The 13,073-nt window shown below is 48.7% G+C and overlaps 1 long non-coding RNA gene across 1 annotated transcript; it reads left to right on the top strand.

The window, feature by feature from the left end:
- The first annotated feature begins 4,654 nt into the window (after window positions 1-4,654).
- Window positions 4,655-5,293, top strand: LOC120642636. Its single transcript, XR_005662672.1, has 2 exons — window positions 4,655-4,813; window positions 4,996-5,293. It is a non-coding gene; the product is annotated as an uncharacterized LOC120642636 (long non-coding RNA).
- The last annotated feature ends 7,780 nt before the right edge of the window (window positions 5,294-13,073 follow it).

Here is a 13,073-nt window from a genome sequence, read left to right as displayed (position 1 = left end):
CAGTCACTTGTATTTGCCATCTGTGACTGAAACTACTCCATAGTTTCCATCACTACCTCTTGGATGTTCTATGTCTCCTCTTTGCCTTTATTTTCTTCTTTTCCTTTTTTTGAGGTTAAAGAATCTTCATTGGATTATAATGCCAGCTTTCTATGCCTTGCAGTAATCTGAAGACACTTTTCCAAGACGGAAACTATCTTGGGCGAGACAGTACATAGCCATGGTTGGACGAAATCTGCTTGTGATCATTTTGCCCGTGTCATTTCATCGGTTCAATTAGTTGTCAACTGAGTAACAGAGAAGAAACTAATTAGACAATTGTTACCGTGTAGCCATTTCTGTATCTTCCCTGGAAGCTAAAAGTCTCCTGGTGTTTCTGTCTAGTGAGGGAGGACAACTCGATGTTGTGTGAAATCGACTTTCTGTGTTGTATATGATTGTGCTAATTTGCTATACAAGCCGTGCTTCGTGGACGCACCGTGATTCTGTTGTGTTCCACCCATTCATGATTTCCTGTACTGTGTTCCACCCATTCCTGATTTCCTGTACTCGCAGGGTGTATCATTCATCAGTTCATCGCCGATTGAGTCCAGGGCTGCGTGCCTTTGTTGTGACCAAGCGGTAAGTTGTGGTATACTGGTATTTGATCTGATAAACTCTCAAGCCCTTGACCCATCAAATGCATAAATCTACCAAAGCAGATTTTACTCGGAATGCTGGCTATTTTTCACCCAGTAACTTTTTCATATCCTCCGAAAATCTGGATTTGACAGTCCATCTGTAGCTGAGAAGGTTGTTGCAAGGTCCTTGTACTCGCCACGCTGGATGATGCGTCCATGGAAGCACCGATCCTTCCTGCACTCTCCTGGCATCTTCCAGACAAGCCCGGGCTCTCTTGACGTCGGAACGGTTAACAACTCTTGTCGCGGCGTTCTCACCTCTCCATCCGTCAGACGATCCGGAGCCCGGGCTTGTACGTCATTTCGTTCCGAAGCGTCAACACTCGCGCAGCTTGTGCGAGCCATCAGCGTTCTGGATTGGTGTCGGTGCTTATCGTTTCTTGGGTTGGGTTCTTGAGACGTCGCTCTGAGTCCTGCAGAGGAAAGAAGAGGAAGCTGAGGAAGGGTTGGAGCAGGTCCAGGTCCAGGTCCAGCCATGCTTGAGGTCGTGATATCCATCCCGGCGATCCTCCTGCTGATCGTGCTGGCGTTCGGGTGCTACCTGCTCGGCCGGAACCGCGGCCGCGCCGAGGCGGCCGCCGCCGCCGCCTCGCAGCAGTTCGCGCCGCCCGCGCCGCCGCCAGGGCTGCCGCCCAAGTAGCCGAGCGGGTAGTCTTCATCATGCACTTGTCCGTTCTCCGCTTGGTACATACTAGTGCTGCTGCATAGTGTGTTGGCTCATGCTGTGTGAATTAATCCCCCCCTTGCTACCTTGTGGTTGTTTTTCTTATTTGTTGAAATTTGAATGATTTTGTATGTCAATGTTGTTTGAGTTCACAGCTCTAATCTCCACGTTTATGTTTCCCGTGCTGTCTGTCTGGCTGCGTTGTTTTCGTAACTTTTTGTTGGGTTTGGCGACGTGTTCTTGGACGAAATTGTGTCGCGGTACTCTGAATTTCTCTGGCTATATATTGTCAAATGAGGATTCAGAAACCTGAAACGAATTCTCCCTGCCTCCGCGACTATTGACTGCAGAGCTTCACGGCTTGAGATTCCTTACAGTTCTGGAATCTCTAGCAGTCTAGCTGTAGTTGCATACATGAATACTATCCATTTCCATAGTAGATTCCAGACGAGCTAGAGTATGCGAAGCTTAAAATGTGTATTGTGCTGGATCAAGATTCAAGCGCCAGAGGTTGGTATTGTGCTGGATCAAGATTCGAGCGCCAGAGGTTGGTATGACCAAACTAGCATTGCCAAAGCGTCTGGCCCCGACGCTCTTCCAACTTGCTTAACTGAGACGAGCTGGCGCCTGGCGGGAGTGGGGGTCCACCTCCGGGATCCGGCGACGCTTCCACAGTTCCACGTCCAGAGCCCTCCTCCCTCGCCGGCGTGCACTCTAGGTGCACTCTGGGATAACTTTGGGCTTGTAGCCCGTGGGCCGACCACATCTGTACTGCTTATAATGGGCTGAAATTGTGCCATTAGTGGGCTGGAGAAAGCAAATCGTGGGCCAGTCTGTAGGCCCATGCGAAACACGAGCACAACCTTTCCTACTCTGGAGACCGCGCAGACCTTATTGCTAAAGATTACTCTATGTTCTTTATTCTTTATGACGTTAGTGCCTTTGCATGTAAACACTCTGTTCGGTGGTTGTAGTTGGTGGTTGGTGCTGATTCATTATGGAAAAAAAGTACTGCTGGCTGGCTAGAGGCTGATGGAGGCTCCATGCGAAACACGAGCACAATATTTCCTACTCTAGAGACCGCGCAGACCTTATTGCTAAAGATTACTCTATGTTCTTTATGACGTCAGTGCCTTTGCTTGTAAACACTCTGTTCGGTGGCTGTAGTTGGTGGCTGGTGCTGATTCGTTATGAAAAAAAAGTACTTCTGGCTGGTTGGAGGCTGATGGCTGGTGCTGATTTGAAATGAGAGAAAAACACTGCTGGCTGGTTAGCTGACAAGCCAGCTGAACAGAGTATCATGTTCCATATGGAGTACAGCTGCAGAGGGCACTACTTCCAAATTCCAGTAGCCGCCTCTAACTCGAGGAATTAACCTCAACACGCCGCCAGTTATTCCTGATCCGATCCCCAGTGGACACGAATCTTTTCCCCTTGTGGTTTAATCATCAAAGAGGGAGGCAGCACCCCGGCCGATATCTACTGTGCTCCTGGCACGAACGCACGCAGCCACGCACCGACCACAACCACAAGGACCCGAGCGCGAGCTCGCGCAAGATCTTTAATTTCCCGTGCCGTGCCGCTGCCGTGCGTGGCGCCGGGCGCAGCCATGCATGTGGCCCGTCGCGAGTGAGCAGGCGCAGGGCGTCGCCGCGACCAACCGCGGGGCGCACCTACCTACCTGCCCGGGCGCGGCATCGCGCGGACCTCGATCCGCATGTGTGTTTGGTGGGACTTGTGATGCCAAATCATGTTTGTCCTGGATTTAAAACAACTTTCAATTGGATCAACTAATGTCCCTAAAAATTTATAGGAATATCCGCCATAACAAGAATAATAAAAGTCCAGTTGAGGCCTAAGAGAGAAAATGAAAGTTGTCGCATGAAATGACAAGACTTTTAATTGGTAGTTTTTGAAATAATTAAATAACTTTCAAACCATTGCTCAAATGAAAAAGTTCCTGAAACAAAAGTTGTAGATCTCGAAAAACTGAACAAAGTTGGTATTCAAAAGTTTTTCATTTGACCTCGGGAACAGTACGAAAATCACAACGGACATCATTTTCCGGTCGAAATCACCGAAATTTCGGTCGAAATCACCGAAATTTCGGTCGGAATTCACCGAAATTTCGTTTTTTGAATTTGAATTCTCTTTCCGTTCGGAATTAGCGAAATTCGGCGAAATTTCGGCCGAAATTTCGTTTCCGGCAAATGGCGGGATTCGGAAAAAAAACGAAAAGGTAAACCCTGGTGATGCCCGGCGTGCCGTGCCAGGCCAAACCAACCATGCGCTACCTACTACCGCAAGTCCGCAACCCTGCGCGCACGCAGAGGCGGCCAGCGACGCGACGGCGTAGCCGTCCTCCGCTTGCCTGCACTGCCGGCTCGCACGTGCCAATCAAGGAGCCAAAGGACGGAAATGAACAGAACAATAGCCAGAGTGGTAATGGGTCATCATCATAGTAGTCATTTCATAGTCCAATTAGACTCTTTAATTTTCTAGTTTAAAATTATATAGAATTAGAGTCAGACTCCGTCCTTAGATTATCTAAGTCAAATTTGACAGCTTTTTACCACCTACTTTGGCCCCGTTTGGCACGGCTCTTCCCGCGGCTCCGCCAGCAGCTCCACTAGGAGCCGTGCCAAACGGACGAACGGGAACCGGCTTCACATGTGAAGCCCCTGCTGGAGCCATCGACGGCTTCCACAGGCGACGTGAAGCCAGTGAAACGAGGCTCCGCGCGGCTCCGGGAGCTGACATCGCCCTTCATCCCACGATTGCCCCTCCCCCAACCCTCCAAGCCCCGTGACGGGAGAAAAAAAAAAGAGCGCTCCCTGCTCCCGTTCCCCTGCTCCCAGAGAGAGGCGATGAATCCTCTCCGGCGGCCGGCGGCGGCGGCGCGCAGGGAGGGCTCCCCGGCCACCGGAATCGACGGATCCACACTTGCAGAGGTCGATCCGGGCATTGGGGGCGGCGGAGGGTTCTCCTACGAGCCGGATGGCACTCTGTGCGCAGGAGGAGGCGCGGCGGGTGGCCATGGCGCGGCGGCCGGCCAAGGTGCAGGAGGAGGCGTGACGGCCGGCCATGGCGCGGCGGCCGGCCAAGGTGCGGCGCGAGGGAGGAGCGCGGACGCGGCGTGGCCGAATTCCTCGGCGGCTGCCCCAACCGCGTTCCCGCCTAGCGTCGGCGCGCTTGGCAGAGGGGGTGCCATGGCAGGTGGGTTGCCGGATTGGTGGACCAACGCAGCGGCGGCGGCGGCACTCGGGCCGGAGTGGCTCGCTAGCGTGTTGACTGCAGCGCCGGCGCCGGCTTCGACATCCATCGGGAACCATGCAACCATAGGAGAAGCAGAGGCCGCTGAAGGTGTCCCTGCTCGCCGACGAGCAGGACGTGGTGGCCGTGCACCTAGGCCGCGGGCAGCGGCTCGTGCTGCCAGTGCTACCGTCGACATTGATCTCACTGATCCAATGTAAGAACACTTTCCTTGCTACCAATTTTCTAGATAATATTGGAGTGCCATATCATGCATTAGAATGTGAACATGGAACCCATTGTGTGCTTGCATTTTTTCACAATGGAATGGGCAGTACTTCAAATGGATTGTGTAGTAACTTGATATAGTAACTTATGGTACTGAATTCTTGGCAACAGAGAAGCTGATTGGTGTGATGAGAACACTAGAATAGTGTGTGAGCTTTTTGCAGACGAAGTGGAAAAAGGAAATCGTGATACAACTCATTTGAGTAAGACTGGTTACTTGAATATGATAACAAGGTTCAAGGATAGGACTGAGTTTCTGTATACTAGAAAACAGTTTAAGAATAAATGGGATAAGCTGAAAGTTGATTACGGTATTTGGAAGCAACTCACTAAGCAGACTGGTTTGGGATGGAGTGCATCAGGGAAAGATATTGACATGACAGAGGCTTGGTGGAAGGAAAAAGCAAAGGTATGCGACTGAAAATTAGTTGTTTCTCCATTGTCATGCTTTGTTATGTAACTGAAAATTATTTGTTCCATTATAGAAAATAAAGGGTTGTACCAGATTCAAGAATAGAGGCATTCAGAATGAGGAACAATTGGAAATTATGTTTCAAGATATTCGTAACACCGGTGATGACCATTGGTGTGCCTCTAGTGGTGTAGCACCTTCCCAGTTCAGCTCGCCACCATCTCCCATTCCTGTTGATGACGAAGATGAAGCCGTGAATGAAGAGAATGATAGTGAGCCGGAGGAGGTAACACCTACAAGTGGGAAAGGGAAGAGAGGTAAAGGGGCTGATAACAACAAAGAAAAGAAACCGAAGACAAGTACTGGGCAATGGTTTCATGAACAGATGGGTAAGATTGTGGAGATGAATGAGAGAACAACCGCTTCTTGTGAGTCAATTGCAAGGAGGGAGGATAAATCTGGTTGCTCCATTAAGGATGTCATGGCTTTGGTTAAGGAATGTGGTGCTGTTCCATCGACAAATGAGCATTTCATAGCATCTATTGTTTTTACCAAAAGGGCTGAACGAGAGATGTTCATGACCTTGGAAACTCATGAAGAGAGATTTGAATAGTTGACAAGGAAGCATGAGTGGATGACAAGAAATTATGTGTCTAAGTAGAAAGCATTGCTACTGCTCTCTTTGTGGCATCACCAATGTATCCTTCGAATTTGATCTCTTTGTGGTTCATTTGACATGTTGTCTATCTGTTGGTTTGTATGGTACAATTTTAATGGGTTTTCTGAACATTTGCTGTAATAATGATACTATTTTAATGACTGTTTTTATCTCATGCACAGATCTAATTGTTCTTCTCATAAGAGTGATGATACTAGTTCTGATGATGATTGGACAATGAAAACTATGTCATTTATGAGGGCTGCTCAGAATAATCTATCTGCTACTGCTCTTGTTTCCTCCAAATATTTCATGACCTATCATGACAAGAATGATCCTATAACTCCAATACAGAGTGGCTTTAGTTGGACTGTGGAAAGAGTTAACACTGGGCAAAGCCCTAAGATGTTCAGGATGGATGCACATCTGTTTTACCGGCTTCATGATTTGCTAGTGAGTACCTACGGTCTCCGGTCATCGTTGCATATCAATTCTGTAGAATCACTTGCTATGTTTCTTGTTATATGTGGGCATGGTATGTCCAATAGTGCAATACATGGTATTTTTAGCCATTCTGGGGAGACTATTAGTAGAAAATTCGATGAGGTCTTGAATTGTGTGGTGGCTATGTGTGGGGACTACATAAGGCCAATTGATCCTAACTTCCGTACTACGCATCAAAGAATTACTAATGATTGTAGGCTGATGCCATACTTTAAAGATTGCATTGGAGCTCTTGATGGTACTCACATTTTGGCAACACCACCTCCACATGATCTTGTTAGATACATTGGCCGAACTGGCAAAGCGACATAAAATGTTCTTGCTGTTGTTGATTTTGACTTGCGATTCACATATGCATCAATTGGACGACCTGGATCTATGCATGACACTAATGTACTATTTCATGCACTAAGGCATGATGAGGACACGTTTCCGCACCCCCCTGCAGGTATGAACATTGGTTGTACTCCCAAGTCTGCACATGTAAATTATTTGTAAGTAGCTCATATATTTTTTTTACTTTATTTTAGGAAAATATTACGTTGTTGATGCTGGCTACCCAAATAGGCCTGGATACTTGGCACCATTCAAGGGTGCAAGGTATCATATTCCAGATTGGAAGAAAGGTCCCGCTCCAAGTGGTGAGCATGAACACTTTAACCATTTGCATTCAAGTACTCGCAATGCAGTAGAGCGTGCTTTTGGTGTGTTAAAAATGAAGTGGAGATTACTTCTCAAGATGCCTAGTTTCCCAATGAAAAAGTAAAAGATGATTGTTGCTGCAACCATGTGCCTCCATAACTTCATTCGTGAGAATAATGCGCAAGATAAACATTTTGCTAAATGTGATCGGGATCCAGATTATATGCCCACTATACCGGAAAGGTATAAAAGAAGTCGACGGATCCAAAATGTAGGAGATACATCAACTCCAGAATCTAGCGATTTGTCTATGAATAGATTCCGTGATGACCTTGCACGGGCAATAACTAAATCATCATGAGCTTGTATCCATGGTTATATGATTTATGTGACGATTGAGAAGACAAATTATTATTATGAGAAAACAAATTGTTATTACCTAACTAATATTTCTATTTATTTATTTACCTATTTATTTATTTATTTTCACATGACTTCAAGATTTAAACTCGGTACAAATATATATAATTTAGTACACAAACATGTCAAATAGCAAAGGGCATATTGGACATTTCACATGTTCTATCCATTTGTAGCGAAAATGGCCTCTCATGCCATATTTCAATATAATGTTTTGGCGATTGATGACACGCACAACACTTGGACTAATGTGATTGTTAAGATGACTATTCTCAGGCTTTTAGGTTCAAGTGATGACAAAGAGAAGAGAGGCGTAGCAAGGCCCGAAGGGCCGCCTCTACGGGGGTTTCGGTCCAAGGGACAAGGATTGAGGTATTTTGCTATCATCGGTTAAACCGACGTAGGGCAAAATGAACTCACCGGTGCAATCACAGAGAAGGCCTGCGAGCTAGGGTTTGGCACCGGATTAACCGGCGTTGGGTATTCTACACTCGTCGGTGCATTGACTTGGAGCACGTCTGGAAGTTTGGTTTCACCGGTTGAACCGACGTTAGGAAATTTGTATACGTCGGTGCATTGACAGATGAAGACAGAGGAAATTCTATACACCGGATGAACCGACGATAGGGTCTTGGTGAACGTCGGTGCAGTTGTCCAGAGAGTTGGTTTTCAGAGTTCACAGGACAACTACACTCACCGGTTAAACCGACGTAGCATCGGTTGATTGCCTGTATATGTAACGGCTAGTTTTTGAGGCAGGCGGTTTAGTATCACCGGTTGAACCGACGATGGCTTTGGAGGTACGTCGGATTAACCGACATTAAGTGTTTTTCTGGCAGCTTTTCTCCAACGGCTATATTTGCTTGAGCTGCCTATGTATACCCCCAAGGCCGGGTCATTTGAGGTTGCTGGAGACCATACAAGCATACAAGAGTAAAAGATCATCTCCAACCATCCTAGAGCTTCATTATACATCATATAGGCTTAAGCACACTTGTGAGAGTGCTTAGTGCTTGTAATAGGGATTAGTTCTTGCGAGAGCTCCCTTGAGAGAAGCCTTGCTGCGGCAAGCAACTTGTGATCCGTCTTGTGACCCTCCGTCTTGGTGTGGAGTGGCAACGACACTTTGTGCGGAGGAAGAGGAGGCCCCCTCCTTGGTTGAAAAGCTCCGTAGTGGATTTCGGCCGGGTGACCGAGAGAGACGGTGGCGGTGCACGAGACTTAGTGTCTTGTGGGCACTTGCCTTTGCTTGCCGGCATCGCCTTGGTGGCGTAGTGCAAGACGTGATCGGAAGAGCCTCGGTGTCCCGTGGACGTAGGCGTTTGTGTCGAACCACGTTACATGACCGTGTCTACTCGAGAGTTTGCATCCCTCTTGCACTTACCTCTTTACTTATCGTATTATGCTTCCGCATTTACTCTATCTTGCATGCCTTTACTTTTCTAGTTAGTTTGATTAGGATTGGCTATAGATTACAAGTTTTTAGGGGTAAGTAGAGAGTAGCATAGATAAACCTTAGTCATAACTAGCATGTGTAGGACGTGTTAGGTTTATCTTATGCAAGTAGTTTGAGCCTTAGGACAAAAAGCGATTAGCGACCCTATTCACCCCCTCCCCCTCTAGGGTCGGACACCCCAGTGATCCTTACACCATTTATAAAAATCAGCATGAAGCCGTTTGGCCAAACGCTTTACAAAACGGCTCCAGCTCCACTAGAGAAGCCGCTCCACCAGAGAAGTCGGAGCCGGAGTCGTTTTTGGTGGAGCCGGAGCCCTGCCAAACAGACCCTTTGTGTGTGCACCGGTGCCACAACTGCAAGTACGATCGGCTGCAGTAATGGGGCTATGGGAGCTACCAGCCTGCCTGGGGACCTGGCCTGGATCGAGATAGATCTCGATCGACGACGATGGGGGCAGCCGGTACGATCGGCTGCAGTAATGGGGCTATGGGAGCTACCAGCCTGCCTGGGGACCTGGCCTGGATCGAGATAGATCTCGATCGACGACGATGGGGGCAGCCGGCAACGGCAACGCCATCGACTGACGGAGACATGAATTGAAGAGCTGCACGCATGCATGTACACTAGTGGTGGTTAGCTTTGTGGTGGTGTGGCTCCGATCCTATCTTTTTTTGAACGAGGTTCCGAAGGCGACCGATTGATCGAAGCTCGAGAATTAGCTAGCTAGCTAAGGTTTCTTTTGTGACAGAATGATCATCCCATATTGCTAGCTGCTGCAGGCCGTCGCCTCGCACTACCAGAACACACAACTTTTGCAGAGGGTTTATTTGAGGTGGCTGACGGAATTGTAATCTTTACTAAGTTTTTAGCCAGTGAAAAGTCAGGTTTACACTCTTAAACTATCACAAAGTCTTATTTTCACCTTTCAACTGCGAAACTGGATAACAAATAAGGACATCCAACTATTGAAACCGGATAAATTTAGCCTCTAAGGTAGTTTTCCATTTTGTGAGAATTGAAAATATTTAAATTTAAACTAAAAATCCATAAATAATTCATTTTAAGTTAAAAATTGTGAAATTGCTATCAAAAGTTTTCTAAAAATATAGCATATCTATTGGTACAATACTTGTCAGTTATTCAGATCCAATTTTTTAATATTCATAATATTTGTTGCTTGTAGTTATGCCTATTTTCTTTGAATACCTAAGATTCAAAATTTTGAATGGAGCAATAATAGATATGTTGCATATTTAGAAAAAATTGGTACTAGGTTCATATTTTTTGATTTAAAATAAACTATTTTTGATTTTTTGAATCTAACTAAATTTTTTATTTTTTTACAAAATATAGAACTAACTTCGGAATCAGCCCAAGGACAAAATTTGCTCGGTTTTCGACAGTGGGATGGCCTCTGTGGTCCGATTTAGTAGTTAAAGATTGAAAATTGAATTTTTGCAATAGTTCAAGGGTGTAAATTGGATTTTCTTTCCTTTTAGCATGGGAAAAGGGTTATAGTAAGGCCTTGTTGGATTCAAGTGTTAATGGATGGAAGTGCTAAACTTTAGCACTAGCTACTCCAAATGGGAGAGAGGGGGCGTCTATTCATCGCACGTGTGACTAAAAGCTATACTATCGCCCTTGGTTATATTAGATAATATAAATATTTTATTTTCCGGAACAATTTCTATCTTTAGAATATTTTAATCTTATCTTGGAATATTTTAATTTGTTCCAAAATAATTTATGTCTTTAGAATATTTTTACTCTAGCTTGGAATATTTTATTTTGTTCCGGAATAATTTCGGTCTCTATATTTGACTTGTACAATAATTGTCGCCGAGAGTGATGATGCATTAGCGGTCAAAATTTGCCGACCAGCAATCACCGACAAGAGTACCACTGTACTGTTGGCTAAAATACTGTATGTCGGCCATTTAATACGTATAGTCGCTATAAACTCCTAATCTTGTAGTGACGCCACACCGACGGCCTGCATGCAGCAAGAGGGCAACAAAGCTAGCTAACATGTGACGATCGACGTACGGCTAGCTGCCGACATCGTGGCACATGGATGGACCGGGCACGCACCCACTGTTTGTTGTAACGTACCGGATTTTTCCGAAATGTTATAAAGTCGAAAAATGTGAATTTCAAAATTTTTCGTGGCAATGCTGTAAATATCAATTTAAGTAGGATTTCTGCCTTCTCAAAAATCCTAGTAATTAAAAACTTCTAATATAATTAAGGATAATGTGTTGCTAGTGTGAGAATATTTGGAGTTAGCGAATTTATTTGGCTCTACCTTGTTTATTCGAAGTTAGATTTGGATTTATTTTATTGTGTGAAAATTGTGTGGAAATTAAATTGAGATGTGCCCCTCAATTTAATTTCAGCTCCTAACACTTGTGTTGAATTTAATTTGAATTAGGCAATTCAAATTAAATCCAAACCCTATCCTGAACCGACCCTAACCCAGTCCGAACCCAGGACCGATCCAGCCCGGTTGGACCCAAAACCACCTAAGCCCATCAACACCTAAACCAACCAGCAACCTAGCCCAGCTCTGCAACCGGCCCGTCTGGCCTTCTTTTCTTTTTGGCCTGGCCCGTTTCACACCCGTGCACGCCGGCCTGCTCCCGCACACGCGGCCCAGCTCGCCCCGCTCGCCCAACTGGCCGTCTCTGCCAGCACCATGGCCCAGCTCGCCCGCGCGGATGCACAGCACGGCCGTGTCGCCCGCCAGCCTCCCTGCCGCCCCGGGCCCGCCTGCCAGGGGATCTATTCCCCTTTCCCTTCCCTCTCGCCGCGACGCGTCGCCTGCTCTGCTTTTCGCCCCGCGCGCCGTTGCCGCCCGCCCCGCGCTCGCGTCACCTGCCCGCTCTGCTCCGCGACAACACGCGGAGGCCGCCGCACCACCTTTTCCTCTCCGCCTCGCCTCACGCCGCGCGGATGCCGCCGCGGCCTCAACCACCCGGGTACCCACGCCATCGCCCCCGCCTCGCGACAAGTCTCCGCAACCACCAGGTCGCCGCGCCGCGATGCCCGCTGAAAAGCCGCCTGCCATCTGCCCGCCTTGTCTGCTCCCTGTCGCCCACGCCTTGCGCGCCAAGAACCCACCGCGAAAGCCCCGGATGCCTCCACGCGTCCCGGCGCGGACGCCGAAAATCATCGGCCGTCCGGCCTCGCCCAAGCCTGCGCAACCCTAGAGCGCGCCTATAAGAGCCCAATCGAGCGCTGGGAAACCCTAGAGCCCCCGCGGGGTACTTTTCCCCTTCCGCCGCCACAGCCACCAAGAACCAGAGGAGGAGAGGGAGCAGTGGAGGAGAGGAGAGCCCGGGGCCAAGAAAGAAGAATAGGAGGAGCGCCGCTGTAGCCGGTCCAGCGCCACGCCAAGAGACGGAAGAACCAAGGAGGGGAAGCCGGGGAGACGGAGGAGCGCTGCCCGGAACACGTCGCCACCACCGGATCAGCGCCCTGTACGACGACCTCGACGATCGTGAGCTGCACTGCATAGCATCGCCTCGCCACGGCCTCAAATCGTCTCGGAGCCGCTCCATTCTTCCCCAATCCAAGAGGTATGCCGCCGTTCCGCAGCTCCTCGCCCCCTTGTGTTGCCACCGGCCTGTGCGCCGATGAGCCACCCGTAGAGCAGACCCTAGGAGCCCCCCACCGTGCTCGTCTGCAGGAGCCCAACGCCGTCCCTCCTGTCCTGACGCCGTTGTGGTCACGCCATGGCCTTCGCCATGGCTGTGTGCCGCCGGCGTGCCCTGCACCGGCGTCACGAGCCTCCGATCGTGCTCGCCGAGCCGCTGCTGCCGGACCTCACCGTGCCTTAGCCCTGTCCACCACCTCGACCCCATCCTTGCCTCTCCTGGAACCAAGCCCGAGCAGCTCGAGTCGTGTACAGCCATCGCGAGCCTTCGCCGCGAACGTCGTGCGCACGACATCGTGCGCACGCAAGCCCGTCCGCGCCCCGTGCGTACACCCGACCCGCACGCCGGCCACAAGCCGCACACCCCTGGCACCGGCGTTCCGCCGCTCTGCCGACCCTGGCCACGCACCTCGCCTCGCCATGGCCGCGACACGTCGTG

Source organism: Panicum virgatum, chromosome 7K, assembly GCF_016808335.1.
Source record: "Panicum virgatum strain AP13 chromosome 7K, P.virgatum_v5, whole genome shotgun sequence".
In the NCBI taxonomy this organism is placed as follows: Eukaryota; Viridiplantae; Streptophyta; class Magnoliopsida; order Poales; family Poaceae; genus Panicum; species Panicum virgatum.
Note: the sequence above shows the minus strand (reverse complement) of the source record. Positions and strands in the feature narration are given on the sequence as shown.